The sequence below is a fragment of the Coptis chinensis genome, chromosome 1, assembly GCF_015680905.1.
Source record: "Coptis chinensis isolate HL-2020 chromosome 1, ASM1568090v1, whole genome shotgun sequence".
Taxonomy (NCBI): Eukaryota; Viridiplantae; Streptophyta; class Magnoliopsida; order Ranunculales; family Ranunculaceae; genus Coptis; species Coptis chinensis.
The window spans coordinates 86,643,939-86,653,271 of record NC_141456.1 but is presented as its reverse complement, the minus strand read 5'-3'; the positions used below and the strand labels follow the sequence as shown (position 1 = coordinate 86,653,271).

At 35.1% G+C, this 9,333-nt stretch overlaps 1 long non-coding RNA gene and 1 pseudogene across 1 annotated transcript; both read left to right on the top strand.

Annotated features, from left to right (window-relative positions):
- The first annotated feature begins 303 nt into the window (after window positions 1–303).
- LOC147525631 (uncharacterized) lies at window positions 304–7,065 on the top strand (annotated as a pseudogene).
- Window positions 7,066–7,078: 13 nt separating this feature from the next.
- On the top strand, window positions 7,079–7,536 carry LOC147525630 (uncharacterized). Its single transcript, XR_015198349.1, has 3 exons — window positions 7,079–7,114; window positions 7,216–7,326; window positions 7,426–7,536. It is a non-coding gene; the product is annotated as an uncharacterized LOC147525630 (long non-coding RNA).
- The last annotated feature ends 1,797 nt before the right edge of the window (window positions 7,537–9,333 follow it).

Below are 9,333 nucleotides of genomic sequence, written 5' to 3'. Positions count from 1 at the left end.
TTTCAGCATGAGAGTACTCCACATCCCCACTACCTTAAACATAAGCAATTGGTATATAAATTTTCCACTTTCTACCGTGGTTTATGACTTTATGCTAAATAGTCAAATACGCGAAAAAAAATACACAGTTGATGGATTTAATCCATTGTCTATTAAATTGGGCCTCCAACTCGCAAGCCCAACCCGAAAAGCTTCTCATATTCAATTTTTGAGGAGGGAAAAAAAACACACACTGAAAAAACTCAAAATCATTTCCACTTCTCTCTCTTGAAAAAACGAGACCACACCTCAAAATCAAAAGCAATGACAGAAACCCAAAAAACCACCCCAACACGAGGAGGAGGAGGAGGACCAACGAGTCCATTATTATTCTCAAACAACGACCAACTCAAACGTGCACGTGTGCGTGCAGCAGCCATTAACCGCAAATCCATTATTGTCGTTTCTCCTCCTCCACTTCAATCTCAATCCAACCCTTTATGTTTCAGTAAAGAGCAAATTACTGAACTTTTCACAAACTGTATTAAATTAGCAAGTGAGAATAAGATTAATCAGAAGAATACTTGGGAGTTAAGGTTGATTGATCATATGTGTGAGATTATTAGAATTGATACTCAAGATGATAATGACGTAGAAACTAATTTCCAAAAGGTGCGCCCCACTCAAGTTTTTTTCTTTTATTAAATGTTGGGTCTTTTTTTGATTGTTTTGTTTTGTTTTGTGTGTAGGCAAGTTGTACATTGGATTTGGTGTTAAGATATATGCTTCGAGAGTTGATTGGTGCATTCGAAGCGATATAAGGTTCTTGGTGGGATTAATCGGGCGGGGAGATGATGTACAAGGTATAATTGTTGTTGTTTAATATGGTTGACTACAAAGAAGCCTCCTTTGCTTTTATACTTAGTGCAGAAGCACCAATAGAAATCAAGACCCTTTTGAGACATACTCTGAAAATGGTATTATGAGTGTTGACCATCTTCATAGATTCTTGATTCATTATCAACGTGATGTCAATGCTACTAGAGAAGAAGCTCAATCTGTTGTTGACACCTTCAAACATCTTTTCCATAGGAAGGGTCTTAATCTCGATTCCTTTTTTTCGATATCTTTTCGGGCGATACTAATCGCCCTCTCTCTCTCACCTTCTCTTGGGGTAATAATAATCCTCTTATATCTTACTTTATTATGTTTGGATTATATGTTTAAACATGCTCTTGTCATTTATTTAATTACATACGTTTTACTTGTATTTAGAATGGAGTCCATGCAAACCCACAGTTTGTTTATAAGTCCACCACTCCATTCTCTTTAATTAGTTACTTAAGAACCCTTGATGAGTCAATTTTGGGTTTTGTTGTAAAAATCAGACTTTGTAATTCGTTCTCTGATTTCCTAGCCAAGAGTCAGTCTTTGTTCTTCATATGTTTAGTAAAGTAGCTTTTCGATATCGAATCCGAAAGTATCAAGGATCGGGGATGCATAATTTCCTAGATAGTTCCATCCCTTCCATTTTTTGTTGCAAAATAGCTTTAACTTACCTAAGTTCATCTTTGAAAATGGCAAAGTCATAATTCCTCTTTGGATTTATTCTTTGATTATATATATATACTCCCACATTCTAGCAAAACTTTATACCTGAATTTCCACGGAAGAAGAAACAAAACAGCTCGTAAGTTATTTCCTTGTCTTAGTCATATATATCCTCACGTAAAAGCTTTTTTTTTTTCTTCGTTAGAACAGATTAAGAGGGTGGTCTTATAAATTTGTTCTACTTGTTCTTGTGAATTCTGCCTTGTTTTTCTGCTTGAAACAATATGTAGGTTTTTCTACTTGTCCTTGTGAATTATAAGTTCCACAAACCACTCATAAAGCAGTGAGGAGCTCCTATTACAGGGGCAAACATGCGGTGGCACCCTTGATCGCCCAAATAGAAATAATGCTTGGAGCGACGGATGAGGAAAAGGGGTATGCTTTACTTCCGTAAATTCCTTGTATTTCTATTTACACTTGAGGCAAATATGTAGGAGTCATTTTTCGTGTGTTCTTAGTGGATTTGCGAGTCTACATTGGATTTCATTATTATAGTCAATTTCTTGCAATTCTTACTACTGAAACCCTTCTCTAATCTCGTGTTCTCTGTTGCATAAGCAATATGGGCTTTGATACATCGACTTCACATACAAACCCGTGCGAATCGATCATGTACCAACGATGTTAATTTATCATCCACTACACCATACCACTGAATTTGCAACATTTAGTAAAATTGATTACTAACACTTATACATCCGTTACAATATTTGTCACACATTTGATCCGTTAGAAATGCTACCAACCGTCACATATTTTGTAGGCAAATGTTTGATTTATTTAGTAACATTTACTTGATATTTTGTGACAGAGATCTTGAAGTGTTGCTTATTGCAAAAATACAAGTAAAATATTGAAAACAAAATAAATTGGGTGAAAACTATGGGGGAATGTTTTTCATTCTCGCTCATCTCTCTAACCCTTTCAATAATAACACAAGAGAAAAGTAAAGAGGGTAAGCTAGGGCAGATGTAACCCATTGCCCGACTCGCCGCGTTTGTGTTTGTTTAATCGAGGTAAGTCGTCATCATCTCCTTCATTTTTTAATCTTCTCTCTTCTTCCTCCTTTGTAACAGTAAGGGTTTTGGCTAGGGTGTTACATTTACACAAGCAACTGCTCAATCTACTCAAGAAAACTTCTTCTTTAACGTTTTATTTAGTGATGAATCCTCTTTTACTTGCAATTTCCAGTGTTTCATTTTTCAGAAAAGGATCGGAATAAGCTTTTGGGTTTGTCCAGACATAAGATTATTAGGTTGTATGTTAACAATAGATTTGTATAATCTGTCAGCCATGACCAAAGGTTGCATCTTTATATGATAGATTTTCTTGTTGAATTGTGTATCATTTTTTAGAAATCTGCTCATGCTTGTTTCATTCACTTTGATGTCAGATTAATAGTTTATTTAATTAATGAAACTGTATATTTTGAATCTCATCACCTTGGGTTTTGAATTATGTACTAAACTTTGTTCTTGAAGTGAAGTTTTGGATTCTGGAGACGGGTGTTTCTTTCAAATTATGGGATACTTGTGTTGGTGCATAGTCTATTGTTATTGTTGGTCTTCTTGTGTTAACGTTTTAACTTTGTGTAACTTAAATAAACTTAATACCGATTTACAAGCTTAAGTTAGTTTAGCAAATCACGTGCCAAAGTTTTAATTTGCATATCATTGGTTCATTTAAGAACAATTTATCGAAAAAAAAATTAATATATTTAACGAGTCAAAATTGGATGGTAATAACTTTGAAGATTATTACTATCATCTTAGATTTTTAGTAGACTTGCTTTTGTTGATAGGAATTAATCGATATTATGTACGCAAAACTTAGACCCAATTAATTACTACAAATTGTATGTGAAATTGCTAGTGTATTTAGTGAATATTGGGAGCATACAAGCTTTTAGCTAGTTATAGAAGCACCTTAGCAAAAGACTTGTATGCTAGTATCTGGTGGATGAGTTTGGTTGGAATTGGAGAGAGGTGACCCCCACCTTAACACTTACAGGTGGGCTAGTTGTAACAAAAGTGGGAATTGAAAACCAAACAAGTTCAGGAGGATAAATACAAGAGAAGCTGAAAAGCTATAATAAGACAAAAGAAAGGAATGATTACCACTTCCTTTAATTCTCATCTGTTCTCAATGTTAGAAACCTTATGGCATTGCTTCTCGTTAAATTGAAGGTTTGAGATCCGATTGCAAGATATCGATTTTATTATAGGAAGTGAAGGGGAAAATGCAACCGGTGTGAAACCGGATCAAAACTGAAATTCGCTCCCGAAAGCAAAGGCGAAGGAGAGAATCTGTCGATGGTGAAGAAGGATGGTGATACTCCGTCCTCTTCGTCAAAGGTTCTGTAAGTAAAGGTTTTATAATATTGGCACGTGAGTTTATTTAAGACCTACTCTGGCATGTCAAAATATTTTTATCTTGAGTAATTATAATTTAAGGTCTAAAATCTACTTTTTAATAGAAATTGATACCGAGTGTTATGACTTCCAAATGCAGTTAATTTAGCAGTGTTCATGATGTATTTTGTTGGACGCCTTTGATAAATTTGGTCATTTTCTCGCTAGCTATTGATGCAAGTATATGAGGTCCCCTGTGTGATTCCACTAAAAACCAAACCATTGGTGATTTATGCGAATTAACGGATGGCTAAACGTGGTGTCATTCCTAGTCTAATAGGTTTGCTTTAGTCACTACACATTTCTCTCATTTCATGGTCTATTAATTAAGGTCATGATATTATAGGTCAATATGGAGCTTAGACACTCAAATTTTACTTTTTCCCATCCCAGTGTTGAATAATGCTAAATGTTACGCGATATGTTTAACAGGACGTTCCTCCTGACAATGAGTTTGAGAAGCCGATCAGACCAGAGGTTATTCCTGCAAATGAGATAGGAGTAACCTTTGCAGATATTGGCGCTCTAGATGAAATTAAAGAATCACTTCAGGAGTTAGTTATGCTTCCTCTACGAAGGCCAGATCTTTTCAAAGGAGGAGGTCTTCTAAAGCCTTGCAAAGGAATATTGTTGTTTGGGCCTCCGGTGCTTTGGGAAGACAATCTTTGGCCAAGGCCATTGCTCATGAGGCAGGAGCAAGCTTCATTAATGTTTCCATGTCTACCATCACTTCAAAATGGTTTGGGGAGGATGAAAAGAACGTTGGAGCTCTCTTCTCACTTGCAAGTAAAGGGGCTCACCAACAATTATTTTTGTGGATGAGGTTGATAGTATGCTAGGGCAGCGAACCCGAGTTAGGGGAGCATGAGGCGATGAGGAAGATCAAGAATGACTTCATGATCCATTTGGGATGGGTTCTTTGGCCAAACCTAGTGAGCAGATCCCGTTTCGGCCGCAACAAATAGGCCTTTTGATCTTGAGGGAGCAATTATAAGGTGGTTTGAGCGCAGGTATGTTTTGTGTGTTAAAAAGACCGACAGCGGTGACAATTGTTAGCGATTACCACAACAGGCCGTAGTATACTCACTAGCTACTATCCTGTGATTACAATCACAAGTGCAAAGTTGTCGAAGGAATGAATTGTTTAAAAGCGTTGATGACAAGTCTACAAATGTTTAAATATTGAATATCATTTGTTAAATGTATCCCGATTCTTGGTCTTTGTTAATTATTAGGATAACTTAATCAAATGTGTTGTGATGAAAAAAAAGTTGCACATGCCTGAATTTTAATGCTTGATGTTTTACAGAATTATGGTTGGTCTCCCATTCTCGGAGAACAGAGAAAAATCCCGGAAACACTTTTGTCGAAGGAGAAGGTCAAAGGAGTAGATTTCAAAGGAGCTTGCAACCGTGATAGAAGGATACCATGGAAGCGACCTCCAGATCGTATGTTTGTTCTTGGAGTTTATAATTTTATATGTTGGCGACTAAAGTTAACTTTTGATGAAACTTGTTGAAAACGAGAACACGTACGGCACGATGGCGACTTATCGCCTGTTAGGGAATTTATTCAACGGGAGAGACTAAAAGATTTGGTAATTTTCTCCACATTTCTATTTCATAGGAAAATGTTCTCTTCACTCTTTCTTTTTGTGTTTTTATTACTAAGATTCAAACTTGAATTCCTATCTAAAACTTCGTTCTCTTTGCGGGAGAAAAACGAGAGAGTTGAGGAGGAGCGAGAACTTCGAAGAGGCTTCAAATACACCGACAAAAAAAGGACATAGAAATTTTCCTCGGGCCCTTAAACATCGAAGATATGAAGCGAGCAAAGAATCGGGTAATGTAGTGGAGTTGTATCTCACTCCACGGTGCATGTTTCACGTCTTATATATATATCAATTGTTTTCTTTTGTGACCAACTACAAAGAATGTATTTTCGGTTTATGCTAATTTACTAAGTACTCTGACTTCTTCATAAAAAATTATGCCCAATTTAATTTCTTTGTAAATCCAGATCATGTACATGTTTCTGTTAGATTAGTTGGTGGATTTAGGCTTTTGTTGATGTTACAATTATAATATAATTATTTTTAGTTTTTTGGAATTAACATGGTGGATCAAACTCAATAACTCATCAAAGAACTAAATTCCTCAGGTTGTTGGACTTAAGGATTGTGCATCGTCGAAAATTTGTGTTGTTTTTGCGCAATTTTAAGAGGACTGATTTGCCTTTCTAGTGCGTTGAATTGTTTGGCTTGAACATAGAAAATTTTCATGTCGCAGGTTGCTGCTAGTTTTGCAGCTGAGGGTTCTATAATGAGCGAGTTGAGGCAGTGGAATGAACTATATGGGGAGGGAGGTTCAAGAAAGAAGTAGCAGTTGTCCTATTTCCTATAGAGTAGCTTGTGCAGACAGGATGAGTAAAGTCTGCAGTTTGGCACCACTTTTCTGCAGTTGGGATTTGAAGTTTCACAAAGGAAAAGCTTCTTTTAGAGGAGTTCAGGTAGATGGGATAAGTAATCTGCAGTGTAACACCACTTTCTCCCGGCATGAATTGAAGTTTCACGAAGGAAAAGCTGAGCGCCTGGAACCAGTGACGGCTTGGAGGTATTGAGCAAAACCTCCTGAATTTGTATGAAGCTGGACTGCCTGTCGAAAAGGCTAAAAAAACACATGATATAAACCTTAGAAACCTTGTAAGCTAGTTACACGTGTAGTTAGTCATGCGTGTTTTAGTGTTCAAAACACTAGTTCTTATCGGGTTCTTTAGCCGTAAGTTAGAAGACGTTGAGAAGGTTCAGAAAGATATTACTTCTCATATGCGTAGTATTCTAGTTGATTAGCTAGTTGAAGTTGCCGAGGAATACAAACTTGTGTCTGATAAACTTTATCTTACCATCTCCTACTTGGATAGATATCCATCTTTGAAATTAACCGGCATAAACTTCAGCTTCTTGGTGTTTCTTGCATGCCCCTCGTAAAAATGATAAACTCACTCCTTTTATTGTTCTCTAGATTGTATTATTGATTGAATTGTACTGTAATTTTATTGCCGTTATTTTTAATAAGGAAAATATAACAGATAACAATACTTACACCAAGCAAGAGGTAAATCCTTTCGCCCTTGTGCATCTCAACCTCATTTGTTCGCTTGTTATTTGTGTTTCAATGTCATCTAAATTTGCAAATGCTTTATGTTTTGTTCACAGGTAGTAAAGATGAAAACAAACATATTTAAGTTCCTAAATTTTGAGATGGGAAATCCCACGATAAAGACTTTCTTGCGGAGGTTTACAAGAACTGCACAAGGGGATTGTGAAGTAAGTACGTCGGTCACACTTTTGAATATCTACTTGTTATGCTTCCTTGTAGTCCTTGTGGATGTTTGGATTAATAAATGAGTTATGTGCTTTTTGCAGTCCTCCAGTCTACAATTAGAGTTCCTAGGTTGTTACCTTGTAGAGCTAAGTTTATTGGACTATGGTTGCCCAAGGTTCCTACCCTCTTCGGTTTCTTGTTCAATTATTTTTTCTTACCAACTTCACACTTCAATCGAAGATGTACCCCTGGGTAAGTAGTTAATTTCACTTTGATACTTTAAATAGTGTTTATATTTAACAAGAGTAATTAAGTTAATTTCCTCCTTAAGTTATTTGTCATAAGAGCTTGTTTCTCACTAGTTTAAAGTGTTGGGTATATGGATTGTTCAAGGCAGTTAACGAATTGAATGTTAATTGGTATGTTTAGTGGTGTGGTATCACCATATTATAGTAAAACTCTTTTCCAGCTAAGATTTAGATATTTACTTTTAGGAAGGAGAACTCTTACCACTTGCATACAATTGAAGATGAGGTGTTGATCTTTATGGGTTGGTATGTAATTAATGCTAGGAGTGAATATTCATCTTTTAACACTAATTAAACTCTACTATAAATTATGTTTATAAGTGCAAACTTTAAATATAAATCTTGCTTTGGTATGTGGATATGCATAACCCGAAGTTTTTGTGTGGGGTTCAAAATGTCGATGATCCTTCCATATCTTACATAGTTACATGTCTTGCTACCTATTAGTGGAAATAGTAGATACTATTTTGCAATTTCATTTAAAGAACCTCTATAGTTTATCTGTTAAGTTCTTGTATGTTAGGAAATGTTGGTTCTCTTGGAAGTTATTAAATTTTGAATGACATATAAACTATTTTATTAGTTAGGACCTCCTTTGTTTACTTCAATACTAACGTAATTTAGATTTCATCGAGTTGTTTCTAGATTAAACCCATTTTATCTATTATGCATATTTTATAGTTTCTTAACGTCTTATTTTTATGAATCTAATTTACACAAATTTTACTTATTACTATGTATCGATCCTCTCTATTTTCTTAATTTCTTTTTGGTGTCATTGGTATGGTTTGCAGGTGTAATTTGACTTTTATGATTGCTAGAGGAAAGACAATGTGAGAGATCAAAAGGTTTTGTTTTAGAGCTATTAGGACTTATTCTATCTATGTATTTTTTTTTTTTTACAAAAGACTTAATGAGTTATTCTTGATTGTTATTATATTTTTGGTTATTATCTCATTGTTGAATAAAATGTAATCAAAGTTAAGACTTGCGAGTTATGAATGAATTATGGAGTATGTTTGGTTTAAGTGTTTTCTTTCTCGTTATTATACCCAAGTGTAAGTTTAAGTTTTTAGTGGGATGGATAGATTGTGTATAATATGTGATATATGTATGGAAGCATAAGTAACGGTTACGTATCCGTTACTAATGGAAGCATAAGTAACGGTTACGTATCCGTTAGATATGAAAATTACTAACACTTTTATTTGTTGGAAATGAATTAAGAACAAAATTAATAACCGTTACTAATAATTTACTAACGGTTGATAAGTGTTGCTGAAATTAATTTTAGTAACATTTGTTAACCGTTGGTAAATTTGCTAACACTTTATAACCGTTACTAATATTTGTTACTAATATTTGTCACGCTTTTGTGTCGACGGAAAATAACCGTTACTAATATTTTTTGTAACGGATATATATCCGTTACAAATAAGCTGTTATGGTGTAGTGCATCTTTACCATAAAAAATGTTAATTTATGGATGGAGTAAATCGTCGATGAGGGACCTACTTGTTTACCTCTATTACTGGTGGTGTTTTGCTTTAATCTTTCTAGTTTCTTGATTCTCTTTCAATGCATCTATTCTCAAACCTCTTGGCAGCCATGTGTGAGGTGAAAACCTGTATGTACAAACTATGTGGGAGTGAATCATGTTTCGCTTTAATAGAAGCGTAGCTTAGTTTCTATTGGTTGTCT